We start from the raw sequence: 13,696 nt of genomic DNA, 5'->3' as shown, positions 1-13,696 counted from the left end.
AAAAGTTTAAGACTGGGGCCTTAAATAGAGAAGATTTTGTCTTGTCATTGCACACAAGTTATTTTTAAAAATCATAATAAGGCGATATATAAATGAAAACAGTACACATAAGAATTCCACAGTGTTGGCCAACTTGAGTTATAACCTCATATTTATGAGCTTTCATTGTAGATGAGAGTTGACAAACCAGGCCAAACTCAGTTACAACATAGCAGGAGGCAACTGTCCTGAATCTGCCTTTGTCAAAGAAATGACTCATGACATATTCACATTAATAACTGCCCATTTTGCAATTCTCTATTGCCAACTAATATATATTACATAACAATGATTCAACCTGTTGAATAATGAATCACAAGGCTTTTACATTTGCTTTTGTCAACACCTGGTGATGGGTGGATCCTTCCTGAGAAACATTCTCCTGAGTTGAGGATGCAATGTGTTTTAGGTTTCCAGCACTGGCAACAATAATCTGGCCAGTGGTGACCATGATTATCTAAATACACAGGCGTGACTACAGTAATGAAACCTTTCTTAACATTAAAATATCACTACACTGGACACATGGCTCAATTGTTGAAAAAAAAAGAAAATAGGAAAAGAAAGGAAAAAAGTGATGATTTATATTTAAACCTTAAGCTCATTTTTTACTCACACAGTTAAATTAATCACAGTAACTGACATCATTTTGGCATTTTAATATCAGTGAATATTTCTTAGTGAAGTTTATATTAAAAACAATATTTAAATAAAAGATTTTGTAAAATTATGGAAATGGCACTTAAAGATGAATCCGCTCACATACAGGTGGAGAAAGCCAAGAGGAATCAAGTGTAATAAACAGAAACTCAAAGAGATCATCCGGGCACGAATAACACAGATGTTTCTTCATCTCATGTCTAGAGCAATTGTAAAAAATTGCAGTGCAAAAATATTTGGTTGAATGTGTCACTGAACAAAAGCAAGTATAATACATTCCACAGTCATGATGATGAGTGTGTGCATGTGTTCAAATATTTGTACTGTATGTCTGTGCTAGTTGGTGCTTCGCTCTGCCACTCTGACACTGACTGATTACAGTTTAACAGACAACTGAGGAATCTAAGATATCATAGAGTTTTGCATGCATGTACTTCAACCTTGTGATATCAATAGCATGCAAAAGATAGGGAACTCCAAATTACATCTCAGCATTTGCATACAAATGGCCCACTTTGCTGTTTTTGTCATTGGGCAAAGTGGATGAACCGCATGATCGTGAGGTTGTGGGCTGGGAGTGATGCAGATAAGGAGTGTGCTCAGTTGAGGACAGCAAAGCACATCCAGATGACTGGGACACAACACTGTTACACAATATAACCCAATGACTGGAGCAACACAGTTTACACAGGGCTATAATCTAAAATGAGATGACTCCATGCAGAGCTACAAATTAAATAAAGCCAAAATCTGGATTCCATTATCATATCTCCCGATGCCTACATTTTTGTAACATTTAAATGACAAAATAAATATGAACGTTGCTGTATCAAACAAGGCTCTAACCATTATTTGTTTTGTGGGAAGGCTCTGAGAAATGAAAAGCTAGCGCGGTAAACACAGCCTTTTCTGCCTAAAATTTGTGAGTGGCACCAAATGTTTCTGGGTGTAGTAATTGCTGGCAGATTTGTAGATGTGTGTTTTAATTAGCCTCGACAGGCTGCTGATGGCCTTACACAAGTTGTTCCCGTCAAACAGGCCCCAGAGATAGGAAACCAACAGAGGTCGACCATGTGGACAAGCTGCAGTGATTCAGAATAAGCCCTTAGTTAATGCTAATGACCAACACCTATAGATAAATAGCCACTTATCAAAACAGCTGTCAAACGTATCTTAAAGGCTCTGCTTAAAACTTATTTGCTTTGGTGAGAGAAATCTCAGTTACGGTTCTTAAGGGGGGAAAAAAGTTGATCCAAAAGCAACAGTTCTTTAAATCTTTTCTTAAGTTTCAAGATCAAATGCACAACTTTTTTATTTTTTACCTTTTTTCATGAGAGGTGACTTGGAACTCACTTCTTCCCTGAAGTGATAACACATCATCTCCACATGCTTTTGAAATTACATATCATAATAGACATCTGTTATCTGAATGTAAATCTCAAGAGCTCCTTTTCTTGCACAGACACACATACGCACACACACACACACACACACACACACACACACACACACACACACACACACACACACACACACACACACACACACACACACACACACACACACACACACACACACACACACACACACAAACATTAGAGTTATCACTCCCTATAATCCACAAGCGCTTTTAGGCCTTGTATCCTCCCACTGACTCCCCTTGCACCTCATCTACCCCGCGCTAACACAAACCTTCTCTTATGTGGCTTCCCCTTTCCCCCAGCGCGGGATCCACATCACTGAGACTGCAGCTGCCATGAAGGGCCTTTTTCCACTTCTCCAGCCATGTTCGGCCAAGATTTATTAGACTCTTCAACCAAAATGTAATTTTCACCATGTTGGTTTTTGACAGTGAGGGGAATTGGGAAGGGTTTTTGGTGCTTTGAGAGTCATGTCTACTCAGCTGGGATGGTGGGACAGCTCGCTCCAACACCAATACCCCAAACCCACAGAGACAGCTAAGTGATTTATTGGCCTCTTTTTATTGAGAAGGCAAGATAGAGAATGAGAGAGAAACATAAGTAAGAATAACAGTGTAATTGAGCCTGTCTGTAATGTTGCACAGCACAAAGGTGCCACAGGTGGAGGCATTTAAATGGGTTTATGTTTTATGGCAAATTAAAGGTAAGAACTTTTGTTGTTTAACTGGATTTCCCGCAGCTTATCAAAACTTGTGCTTTAATTTTGTTTTCATATAATTATTTACTTGGTTGTAATGCCCCCATTAAACCACTTTTATTAGCGATTATAATAGCATGTCAGTCCATGATGAATGTGTCTGTAACTGTGTGCTACTGTACCAGATACCAGACTTAGTATATCTACCGGAAAAGTGAGTAAAATACTGTCTTATCGTGATATTATAATTCAAACAGCTCTTGGGAGGATTTGGACTTTTACATTAACCCGAGTTTCAAAATGTTACAGAAAAGCAAACTTTGTAGCCTAATCTTGGCACATTCCCACACCAGATAATGGTTTCCATGAACTGGGCCGTGGTGTAAGAGAAAGATACTCTGAACTCAGCTGTAGAAGAGAACAGTCTTCACCATTGTAGAGTGAGTAAATGTACCTTATAAAACCCAGGAAATTACATGTAATAGAAGTGATGTACCATTCTGTGGTTGCACTCAGGAGACACACAGACTTCAAGGAGACAGCTCACAGAGATCACAGTCAGTGAATCATAACATTTCAAAGACAGTCAGGATAGACAGATGCAGCAAGAAAGAACGAGATGGAAAGAGACAGAACGGGACAGACGGAGTGAATGACAAAGAGATAAAGGCAAATTAGATAGAGAGGGGATAAAGTGTGAGAGAAAGACACAGAGGGAATGCGAGAGGGCCAAGATAAAAATCACACACTGAATCCCATTCCCTTTGCCAAGACAGATGTCTATAGTGAATACATAATGAAGGGTAACAGTTTCACAACATCATGCTAGATTGCCAGGTCTAAACCGGGGTCTGAGTATTCCTGACTGTTCTCTGGCTATGACTCAGGCTGCCCTCTGCCCCAGGGGAACCTTCCAGACCCGTCACTTCACGTCTTCACGAAAATCAAGCCCAAAGGATAGGCCTGGCAAACACATGGGGATGTGTGACTCTTGGTGACTGAGTTACGTGTGTCACACCACGCTGAGAAGTTGTGTCCCTCCCTCATGACTGACCAGGCTAAATATGCACACTTCAGCAAGCACTTACACACTGTTTCCTCTCTCTTGGCAAGCATCAACTTTATGTTACTGGATCTGAGGTAAGTGTGAGCGCTGTAGTCTAGCACAGTTAAGCTCATCGTGGATTTAGAATGGCCATGTGTAGGGTAAATTAATATATAACCTTCTGGTGTCATTTAAAGTGAGGTTTGATAACTATTATACATCACACAAAGAAATATTTTCCCTTTTTACATGCTTTTCATTCAAAGTATTTAGTCATTATACATTGCTTTATATTTGCTGTACGTACATACATGTTAAAGATGATTCATTAACATTTTTGCAGTAAATTGCAGTTATATATTTATCTTTTTGATTTCCATAGCATTAAGAGGAATATAATGTTGGCTCTTAATTCTGGTGTTGACTATGTAATTTGACAATAATAAAATGAATTATGTCACACTGTAAATCTATATTATCTTTATTTTGCCATTGTCATTTACGACATGTAAACAAATCAGTTTTATGGAAAAGCCATGCCGTGGCTAATACGTATTCAGGGATACCATCATAACAAATAAAGGTAGATATAAAATCATTTACTATATTTTTGCCATTCATGAAAGAACATCCTAGGCACTTTCCAAAGAGAAATTAAATACAAAAGCTTTGGCCCAAAATTTCAGTTCTGCTGTCAACATCACTTCAGCAAAATTCAGTAGTGTTATTGTGAGGGGCAGCATTTAACTGTAATGGCACTGTACATCCTTTTAAACCACTGAGAAAAGTAGCTCCTGTGCACTATACCTTTACGAAAGGGTAAAACACTTACAAACATACACACTCAAATGCACATGCAAACACAATTACATTCAAACATACCACCACACAAACAGACATATACACTCCTACAGACTGCTCTCCATCTTCTTATTTGTGCAAACTCAATCAAATGATTTTCTGAATAGCAATAAAGCAAGTCTTTATTTTGCTTGGCTGGGCGTCTATCCCACACCCCCTCCCTCTCCACTCCCAGCCCTCCAACCGCACCACAGCAGGATCAGTTTTCCCCCCAGAATCCCACTGAAGCGCTGCCATGTAGGCTGGAGACAATCAGCTGAAATGCTCCTTAGATATTCCTGCTCCTTTTCAAAAGACCCAAATTCAATTTATGGACACATTTATTACCATGTCTGTCAGTAACTAAAAGGGAGTTTCATAATCAGGAGCACACATCTGATCTGGTCACAGCAGGCTGCCTCGCTTGGCCAATATGCGCTCTATTACACGGTCAGAGCCAGCCGATCCACAGAGGAAAAGGAAAACATGAGCAAACAAAAGACTAGGTAGTTAGACATGGGACGGGGGCCTTTAGATGTAGCATTTAAAAAAAGCTGATCTGATTTAGGAGTGGGGCCGTAGGGAGAAAATCCGTTAACTTCGAACCAGAGCAGGGGCCTTGACCATGTGATGAGGGATCACATAGCACCGTCCCAAAACTACACAGTATTCCCATAGCACACTTCCTCTTTCTGATGTTATTGAAAACATAAATGGGATGTTTTTGTTGTCTAATGATGTTTCTGTCAGTCTCTAAGTAGCAGAGGGCTTGAAAACCTAAAGAGCTCCTTTGAAAGATTGAACAAGTTTTCATCGTGTTGCGGTCTTGTCTTTTACACCAATAGTTTCCATTGTTTGTCATATTTTTTCAAAGTTGCCAAGAAGTACATGAAATCCACTTCTAAACTCCAATAAAGTAGACAGAGAGTGGCTTGTTAGAGCCAGCTATAACAACACTAAGGCCTGAACGATTTACTATCCCTGCTCTGCTTGTGAAACATAGATTCTAATGAGTGCTCTGCAGGCAGCGCGTCACTCAACTCTGGAACACGGGGGCACGGACTGGACCAAGACCCAGTGATTGAGGGCTTTGGTCTGCTGGTGTGTGTATGAGACACACACACCACAGACCGCAGACTCCAATCAGTGGTTCTTGGTCCAGTGGTTGGACAGAGTGTCAGTGATGTCTGAGAGCCACTGTTCACACACGCTTGTGTCCAGAAAGGCTGAATACCCCTGGAGAGATGCACACCTCAGGCCCCAGCCATAAATCAATACTTACTCACAAAGGCTCACCTAAACTCTTGCCAGTGCCCACTGCAGTAAAAACAAGAAAAAAGTGGGCTAAGCTCCCCCTAGAGGCCAAAACTAGAGGGTGATTCAGTTAAGGAAACGAAGCATGTCCTTCATTAGCCGAAAGATCACATTTTACCACAGGAGCAACACGTTTACTGGTGCAGAGGGCTCTGTGAAATCTCAACGAGAAGGATTCTCTGTTTGCCTTCCAGGGTAATTAGGGAGGCTATCACCTGACACTCATACAGGTAATGTCCTGGACTAGGGCCAGAACCAAATTTCATCATGGTCAGCCCGACTGCAGCACCCCTGGAAAATATGCGCAGAAACTGAAAACCGCATTTCGAAAATTGCTTGCTTGTCCCCTGTGTTGGTTTTGGATGAGGTCTCTGGGCTGGAGCTTAGGGGTTCCTGCAGCTTGTGCCAGGATCCTTAAAAGTAGTAACTGATATGTCCTTTTTTTCCCCCCACACAGCCTGAAATGTTCGGTTATTAAAATGGGAGCAAATCCCACCGGAATGTTTTACACGTTTACTAGGTGTACGTCAAGGTGAGAGACAACACTAGTGAATTATGGGTTGGATTTGGACCTAGGGAATTGGGGCTAGGGGCAGGCTGAAAGAAAGAGAGACGGGGGAGGTATTACTGCAGGTGACAGTTCTGACTGCTGGGATATAAATCTACCCCCCCTCACCCCCAGCATGTTGCACAGAAACCACAGTGCCCCCTACAGTTAAAATCCACACATGTCAAACTTTATTGGCCTTAATAGTAAATGCCAGAATGATAAATAAAACAGTATCAAGAGTCCTGCTGTGAGGAGTTTAGTATGAAAGATCAATGAGTGGCTGTCTACAGGGAGTAGGCTAAAAGCATCCTTGCCATCTGCGGAAGCAGTGGGTTGACATGGCATACTAATCTCCTCTGGTTTGTGTGTTTGGGGTCCAGGATGTCCAACAGGCTCAGTGACAGCTGCGCGTAGAAGCAGATCTGAACCATTGCTGTGAACAGAGCAACTGCAAACTGATGACAAACGCTTTGTTTGGGGGAAAGAGTTTTTTCTTCTCTTGCCTGTTTTAGTGGGATCACAAGTCTGGATGTACTAATGGGAGAAAAAGAGCACCAATTAGGGATGTAGACCACGCTGGCCTCAGTTATTTCCAAACCACTTAAAATGTGTAATAAATGATCAAATGAGACAACTCCTTTTTAAGCTCACAGTCAGATTTTGTTTTCCTCAAAAGCACATTGGCTCTAATAACAGAGTGGGTCTTTGATTTAACTCTCTGTAACAGGCAAGTGCGCTGCAGACACAAAACTTTCTGCTACATGTGGTGGTTAATCAGGGAGTTGGAGGCATGTGGGTGGATCCCTCTCCTGGACTTGAGGCTGCTGTTTGGTATGAGGTGGGAAGCTGGCAGACAGATCACCTTGATCCCTCAAATGGCTCATTTTTATGGTAAGTATCCCAAACTGTGACCACAGAATTTGCTCAACTTCTGACTGTGGGGTATAAAGATGAGGTCAAAGAATTGATGGTATAAAAAAGTGACTCATTCATCATTGCAGCATGTAGCTATGGTCAACTCCCAGAATCCAGTGCAACTACTGAGGGGGCCTCCTGTAGAAGTGCAGAGAGCCAAAGGGATAAGGAAATGTGTCAACCTATGTCAAGGCTTGAGCCAAATCTCTGCATATTAGGATCAAAACAGTGTCTTCTCCTGTCCCTATGTCTTTACATAATTTGGCACTTTGATCACAGCCAAACATGGAAAGTGGACCACTTTGATTATCCCATAGCATTATGACAGAAATAAATCCTTCCTGTGTCAACACTATGTTGGACTCTGATAGCAGCTCACGCAGCAGGACCTTCTCTCACCACTCCCATTCCCTCAAGAAATCACCATCAGTTCCACTCCTGACTTTCAAATGCTATAACCAAGTACAAACACTACAGCAACAGAGGGGCATTTGGAGGAGGGTCTGGACAGAAGACCCTTTTCCCGTTTTACCTGCATGGTAAAAAGAGATAAAAAGGGAAAAATGGAAAGGATGAAAATAATACATTTATACAAGAAAATCTTAGGTCTCTTACTGTAACTCTTATCCTATTTATTTTCCTTGAAATTGGCTTTCACACGATGGTACCATGGTGAAGTCCATTAAGGGCCTCTGCATGGTTATTGAACTTCTTTATCTGTATGATGTAAAACAAACACCAAGTTGTATTTAAACTGTGGTCTTATTGTTCCATGCCATGCTGTCAATACACGCGTAGCAAAAATAAAGAACCCAGGTTTTTTTCTTTTGATTGAAATGGCACCACATGATCAGCATTGTACAAAGGAAAAGAGGTTACACCCAGTTTTACATCAACCATCTGTGTGGCTTTCCGGTTTGCTTGTTGTAGATTTGTCCACAAATTTGTCCACAAATCTACTCACAAATCCGCCTCCTCCACTGTGCAAGAGAAAATGGCGTGCGGATTGGCGTGAAAACCAAGTTGAGACAGTGTTCTCCACAACTGAATCAAGCATGGCAATAATGTTGCAAGGATAAATATTCCAACCAGAAAAAAATATATGTGTTAATGGTGCTTTTAGGATTTTTGGAATGATAGCATTCACCAAAGGACATAGGTGAATTTCTTTTCATGGTCCCAGTGAGGCACCTTCCATTCTTCAGACACAGCCCTCTCAACTCCGCCCTCCAAGCACCACACCCCCACTTCTCTCTCCTTCCTGAGGGCAAGCACATGGTTCTACTTTCTCCCATCTAGATTAGCCATTTCATGTATGTGTTCCCAAACAGAAGACGTCACCACCGCAGATCACTTTACAGGGATCACAGGGACATCTGTTAGGAAAATGGAATAACAAAACTGAACCAGGTTTTTACATGTTAGCTGGAATTCAATTAAAATGTGATTAGTGAGAGTATTAGGGGAACAGCTTGGTCCACCATTGCCCGTTTAGTTGCCACTATCCCTTGGCCTGGTCAGGTTACTGTGGGGATTACTCCTAACAGGATGACCTCTGACCTCTAGACAGGTGCCTGTGGGAAGGATGGGAGGGCGTTCCTGTCACCATACCAAGTGGGATTCACGGGGCCTGCGGCTGACAGGGGTCTCCTCATGCCATTCCAGAGGACATTTCCACTTTGTAATGATGCATGCAAACATGCATGTACTACAAATACTCATAATGGATAGCATGAACCAGGATCACACTATCTTGATTTGAAATATCAGTCTAACAAATCTAATATAAAAATGTAATCATATCTGTCACAGTTTGAAAATACTAATACATTTAAAACAAATGTTTAAAAATATGTTATAACTTTTTGGTTTGCTGGAAAACATAACTCTAAATGAAAAAAGGGTTATAAGATTGTAAATCCGAATTTATTGAGCAGATTTTGTTGAACTTTTTGTTTTTTTGTTTCACTAAGCACTGTTTTTTACTGCATTATTAGCACATTCAAAAACATTACAGTTTTGTTTTACTCCACTAAGTGCAATGATACAAAAATGAAGTATCAAGAAACTTAAACTTTAACAACCAAATTATGTTACAGATTTCAATTGCATGCATTTAAACACTAATCAGCAACAAATTATAGTAGCTTGCAACATTTCCATCTTGTATGCCGTTTAGGACATATGAGGTGCAGACAACACATGCATGTTCTAATTCTGTGTAAAAAAAAAAGGGAAAAAAAGAAGAAAACCAAAAAAAATAATAATTTAATATTTTAATGACCCATAACATGTTGTAGTCATCACTCTTTCAAACTTGTGCATAGTAACTGTATCCATTTACAAAATGGCCTTCCCTCAAAGCAGAGGCCAACAGAGTTTAAACATGTGGTAAAGCTCGAGATCAAACTGCAATTCTGTCATTATATGTTGTGGTGAACACAAAACAGTAAGTGTGGATAGCAGTTCAAAAAAAAAAAAGTATTTTGATTTTAATATTCTCCACACCAGAATAAAAAGAGCCTGGTCTGCTCTTTTTCGTACAAAATATGAAAAAAAATCTGTTATATTTCCCAACCTAGAGTGATAGTATAGAAACAGGAGCATTTAATTAAAAAAACAAAAAAAACAACATAAAACAAAAATCCCCAGCTGCTTCCATTCTGCACTGTTTACCACGGTTTTCCCCACCAGACTAAATAGGCCTGTGTTTGTCTTCACCATGCGCTACACAGCCGCTCCAACCCCAAGACCTCTACTTAGGCAGCATGTGGAATAAACAGCTTTCCTCTGAGGGCCTAAGAGTGGAACTGGTGGTGGATTCCTGAGACAGTGGGAGAGGTGAGTGGAGGTCTTATTGGATGAGCTGTTATCACAGTCCAACACAGCACAGATGCTGGAACACTTCTTGTTTTTATATATTTATATTTTTATGTCTTCTGTTACAACATTATTGGATAATCAGTGGTCTACTTTTCATGCCTGGCTGCGCTCACATTACCAAATTATGTAAAGACATAGGGAAAGAAGTAGACAGTGTTTTTGATCCTAATACACAGAGATTTGGTTCAAGCCTTGAGGTAGGACATATGTGGAAGCGTTTCCAAACAGCATCAGCACCACCAGCTTTTAGCTTGGGCCATTTGCTGCGGAGCGTAGCTTCTCTGGAAAATACGTGGTGAGACAGGGAGTTGCAGAGAAATGTAGAAAAATAAAGTCAATCTGTACTTTCCAGCAGTTTGGAAATGCTTCTGAAGGACGGTAAATACGCCGTGCCAAATACACTGGAGTGAAATTCCCTCATTTAGGGATCATGACCTGTTCTCACAAGTGCATTATCTCTTAAAGAAAGCCTCTGTGCTACAGAATCAATTAAAAACAACGAGACAGAATGGAAGGATTAAAAAAAAACACACAACTGCTAGTGCACAGCAGATAAGAGTGTTTGAAATCCTCATTTATCAGATAAAATGATTATCCTCAAAAGTAGTTGATGTGGCCATTAAAAACAACAGAGTCAGATTATGGGTGTCTTATAAAGTTTACAGTTAAATGCCAAACCTCTTCGATTGCTGCAGCTGAAGCCCACACATTCCCTATGCTAAATTAAAACTGACTGAGAAGTATGTTAATGCTCAGTGGAGTTCAGTTTTTGTTTTTTAAGAAATGTAACATTTGTGTGTGTGTTTTTTCTTGTTCCTTTTGTTCCATGCAATGATGGCTCAAAGCTGAGTATCAAGGACAATTGTAGACCAGATTATTCAGATGAGTGAAAAAAACAAACAAACTGTGAAGCAATCATCCACAGTCCTCTTCAAGGAAGTGAAATATCCATATAATAAGAGGCAGATTATGTGTTAATCTTTATCAACACAAACAGACACACTCAGGCTTAGCAGAAAATCTATATACTCTGTACAGTTTGATATCCCAGCCATCATGTTCTTTTGAATCCATTAATCACTTACTGACAAGGCAGCAAATGTAACTCTACTCCGAAAGAGGCATCGCAGATAAAGTCTCTCAGTCAGACTATTGCTGTGTGACAGCAGATCACAGCTGAGAAGCATCACACTTACAAAGTGTTGACGCATGAGCAGGTTCTGTAATGTGTTGTGGAGATCAACGTGTCACATTATGCTTTCATTTTGGCAACGCATTGTATCATCATTGTTCAGTGAGAGAATAAAGTCCCGTTGGATGATATTCCTCAGCCATGCAGCTTCACAGTGACCCTCAGCTTGTATTGAAAAAACAGGCAGACTAATAGGAGTGTGTTTTCCAGCTGTGATCTGCCAACAGGAGGATGGCTGGAAGCTAGTAAATTTCACTACAAATCTTGTGATTTCGGTCCAGTTTAACAGAACTCTGACCAGAAACAGATACATCAACATTCATGGCACACATTATGCTAACCAGAATCTCATTCAACAAATAACTCTAATAAAAAGAGTCATTTCAAACATGTCAAACAGATACACTACTTTTCATTCTGAAAGATGTGATACCTGCATAATAATGATAATCATTATAATCATTCACAGGCAACAGCTTCAGTTGTAATCAGCCATGAAAGCAAAGCACATTTCCAGTTCCTGTCAAAGGAGTGGAAACAAGCTGTATTCCAACACAGCCAGTTTTGAACATTATGTGGTTCCAGAGTTATTTCTAAAATATGCCACTGCAAAAAAAAAAAATCTGAATGGACAAAAACTCTTTCTTCCATTCCCACAGTGAAGGCATGTCACTCTATTGTATTATTTCAATTCATTCAATCCAGTCTGGATAAAATCCAATAAGGACATGTGACCATCTGACTTAACAATGGTGTGTGACTTGCAACCCTCCAGGTACACCACTGACCGGATCCCTCTTTCACAGCAGGCCCTTTGCTTAAATGGTAGAAACTGGGTGGGAACAGAAAAACAGCATGAATGCACACCATTACAACTGAGAAGTTCCAAGTGAAAAGGGTCAATTCAGTCAAATCACAAAACGCCTAAGCAGATTCAGTTTTATTTGCTCAGGTTTTGCATTATCTGCCTCTGGAATATGTGTTGCCGCCCTAGTACAATAGTATTAAATTGAATTTGTGCTACTCAAAGTATCAAAAAATGACATTTGAAAAACTGAACACCAAAGTGTCTTATCAGTAACAATGAGACCTCAATGTCAACAGTTTTCATTGGAGCTATTTCTTATGTAGAAAGTGGTTCAAATAAAAACTGTTTACAGCAACATGTGTGGATTATGGGTAGCTTGTTAGTCACAAAAAAATGTATTCCTGTGTTTGATTTTTTTTCAAAGTCTTTACTTTTAGTAGTACTGATCCTCTGCACTACATATACCCATTTTGTAAAAGAACTTGAAACATCAGCTACATTGATGTTTTACCCCTGAGAAACGATGGCATTTAAGTGTCTCTCCAAACACACATTTGCAACATGTGTGATTTAAGAGTTGTTGGCACATGTACACAAAATCAACAACTTTCTTCTGAACTTGAAACCTTTGGACAGCCACCAGACAACCTGCACAGACTGGCTGCATCAAGAGGCCGTTATACATGCACATTTGGAGAGAGATAGCTATAGTGATAGCAACATCAAGAGCCTGTTTCTGACTTGAACTGCTGATGTAGAAAATTCAGAAGTTCAGTTGAGTTCAGCTATCTTTTGACATTTACTCACAGCAATAAGAACATTTCTTAAATAAAAAATAAGGTTGCTAATACATCTAATAACATAACAGTCAGATCACTTCTTATTAATTGCTCTGTTTCTAATTTCACAATTAGCAACATCTTTCCAAAACAGATATACATCACTTTGAAATAAACCCTTTATTTGACTATATTTTTTTTATAATGGTGAATGTTGACATTGTGATCATCTTTTGACGTTCATCTTAGTTTACCCACCTTATAATTTACCACTGCATCGCTGGCCGTCAGGGAGCTGCTATGGGCCAGAGAGGTGAGAAGCTGCTTTGTTCTGAGGCGAGGCTGACAGTCTCTTTATCTCCTCCTGTCAGACAGAATACTGTTTGATCTGCAGCTTCTCCATGTCTCATATCTCTGGTCAAATGACCTCAGCCCCCTACCAGAGGCTGTTTTAGCAGAACTACCACTCCTGGGCTTGCTGAAAGTGTGAGGAAAGGCAGTGTTCATGTCCATGTGAATGTATTGGAATTTAAGAATATCTTTCATGTGTGTG

The sequence above is a fragment of the Scomber scombrus genome, chromosome 1, assembly GCF_963691925.1.
Source record: "Scomber scombrus chromosome 1, fScoSco1.1, whole genome shotgun sequence".
NCBI lineage: Eukaryota > Metazoa > Chordata > Actinopteri > Scombriformes > Scombridae > Scomber > Scomber scombrus.
This window is presented reverse-complemented; position numbering follows the sequence as displayed.